The sequence below is a fragment of the Capsicum annuum genome, chromosome 10, assembly GCF_002878395.1.
Source record: "Capsicum annuum cultivar UCD-10X-F1 chromosome 10, UCD10Xv1.1, whole genome shotgun sequence".
In the NCBI taxonomy this organism is placed as follows: Eukaryota; Viridiplantae; Streptophyta; class Magnoliopsida; order Solanales; family Solanaceae; genus Capsicum; species Capsicum annuum.
Genome location: NC_061120.1, coordinates 203,177,084 through 203,180,197, shown reverse-complemented (window position 1 = coordinate 203,180,197; position 3,114 = coordinate 203,177,084).

The following is a 3,114-nucleotide window of genomic DNA, read 5'->3' as shown; positions in this document are numbered from 1 at the left end:
TCATCCCACGGAAATGGAATATAATCATGTGTTAAGTGTATCAAATTATGATAGCTATTACAAAAGCAAATTGAGGCATACATATGATTTATCACTACCATATTCAATTCAAGGAATAAAGAATATTTAATGGGACATGTTTCACTAAATACCATTAATTTACCTTAACCATCATAATATCATCAATATGGTCATTGAGATTCAAACTCAAGGTCTTACCATGTAAAGGCGTCTTAGGCATAAATCGATGGGACTTGAACCCAATATATTATCATCCCTTTTGATAATATTGTTTTTGAGGAATAAATTTAAAACATAAATGGTTCCAAACCAATTATTTTGTCACGACCCAAAAACTAGGTTCATGATGGCACTTGTCGCGCCGTACCTTAACAAGTAAGCCTATCACCCAAACTGATACGAAAAGAGAAAAAGATAGAAATATCCCAAGGTAAGGCTTCTAGAACAAAACCGAACTATATAAATAATCATAACAATGCAGAAAGAACTTATCCCAACTACCAATCATACCCCAAAACCAGATGTCAATAGTGTAAGAACTACTAATACAATCCAAGAGTCAAATACATCGAAAAAATAACCACAAAGGAATAATAATTGTCTCTGAATACTAATAAAGACATAACTAGTATAGAAAGATAGAGGAGAACTTCGGATGCATGAATGTCCAACCGCTACCTTGGAAGCTCCAACCATCGCCCGAGTCAAGTAAGCTGAGGCACACTCGAGCTGGACCTGCACCGAAAGGGCGCAGTAGGCATGAGTACGGTCTACTTGTACTCAATAGGTATCATAGGCCGACCAAGCAAAGTAGTAAATAAAACATACAAAATATACACTAAAGGCACGTCACTTGCAATCAGAAAATGTCCCACAACGTAGCCCACACCGTTTGCACTAACAGCTCTAATATATCTCACATATATTACAAAATCACACCAAGATATAGAACACAAGTATATATTACGTTACATATAATTAGAACAAGAGGGAACATATAGATACAAGATCATCAAATACAAGTAAAGGAAGGTAAGACAAATACATAGATGATAAGTCAATAAGGCAATACAACACAACATAAACACAATAAAGTAAGTGCAATATATATGATAATGATGATGATGAAGATGATGATGCACAAAGTTGTCGCATAACCTCTGGGATCGTCGCACAATCCCCGTATACACCTACGGAGCTAAAGCATCCCGACGTAGGACCCATGGGGGGTTTGTCAACCCATATACAATCCACATATCTCATTTCTCCTTTTCGGCATATCCCTCGGAAAGGGTTTTATAAGGTGTTACAATATTTTTAAAAAGGTGTTGCCAGTGTTTCTCAAATGTTGCCACGGTGGTACCAATGTTTCATGAATGAGTATGATATGAAGATGTAATGCTCACAACCCATCACAATAAGTATTTTCATGACCAACCATATAATATATTTCCACAACCAACCACAATAATACATTTCCACAACCCCATGAGCCAATATCTACTCGTTATTTTTATTTCATCCATGAATTTTCACATGTCTTATATGTCAATAAAGTATGAATCTAATCACAATACACCAATGGTACCACATTAAACAATACAATACAATTGTTCACATGTATTCAAGGCTATCAATATCACATAGGACACCACACGGTCAAACATATCACATAATATTTCAATTTCGACAATTACATCACATATAGGCCCCCACACGGGCACAACACGTAGATAACCTTTTTTCATAATTAGTTCTCACCCTTAACACGCATTTTACACCATCATTTACTACCCAACCCAGTTTAAAAAGTTAAGTCATAACCTACCTCGAAACCTGAAACCGATCCGCTACACTTGAACCCGCGACCTTACTTTTCACGAATAATTCCGAACTTCACTAGAAATATCAAATATAAAATCTATGCGTAAAAAAAAAAATCAACTGCACCCATATTGACTATTTTTGGTTCGGAGTCAAAACGGATCCCCAAAATGAGTTTCTGAAAAAGAAGGGCAAAATCGGAATTTTACTTCAAAAATATGTTCCCCATATTTTTAGGAACCTACAGCTGAAAACCCAAGTTAAATCGAGTAAAAAATGAGGTTCAAATTGAAGAAAAACTATTTTTGAGCTTTACCGGATAAAATATTTAAAATCCGGGTTAAAATCAAGAATCGGAGTTGTTTTGAAGGTTAAATCGATGAAAAACTAGTAATTATAAGATAAGAGTACTATTCAAGTGAAAATAAGTGAAGTTTGGATTTAAAATCATGCCTAAGATTTTTGGGGTTTTGAGAAATTTATCAAGAAATTACTAAGAAAAGGGATGAATTCTTACCTTAAATCCGTAATAAAACCAAAAAAAAAAAAATGTTAATCTAGTTTTCCAAACTCTCACAAACTTCACTTTTAAACTCCCAAACTATTTAGGGTTTAACTCTCAAGAGGCAAGATGGAAAACGAGCAAAATGGGCCAAAAAGGGTGAAAGAAATCTACTATATAACTGTGCAGTCTTATTTTTTAAGTCGAAATGGACTTTGACGGGGTGCTCGGGATTCGTTCGGAGTCTGTTTTATGCAAATGAACTATGCAACCATACTAAATTCAACGTTCCAGACGCGATAGAGACACCAAATTTTTCAGAAAAAATCGTTTTCACAAAATTGACCGCCGAAACCCGAAATCATAATTTTTTAAATCGAGGGTCGAAATGAGATTTAAAAGTCGTAAAATCATACCAAACATGCTAACACACTAAAATTGATATTTCAGATCTGCTAAAGAATTCGGATTTTCCATACGAGGTCATTTCGACCAAATGTGGGTCCCACACCCAACGTTCCAATTTTTCAACTTCCGATCAATAGGTCGAAATGAGCTCGGGTACACCAGGTCCCGAACCAAAGGTCTACCTAGCCTAAAATCGATATTTCGAAACTACTGTCATAGTCCGTTCGTTCATCCATCGCACAAATCAAAATATAACCACATGAGTCCAAAATAAGGCTCTGGAAGCCATCAAAAACCACAATATTGCATAAATGATACCAAAATGCATCGAAAATCATGCCAAACACTCCCACACCCCA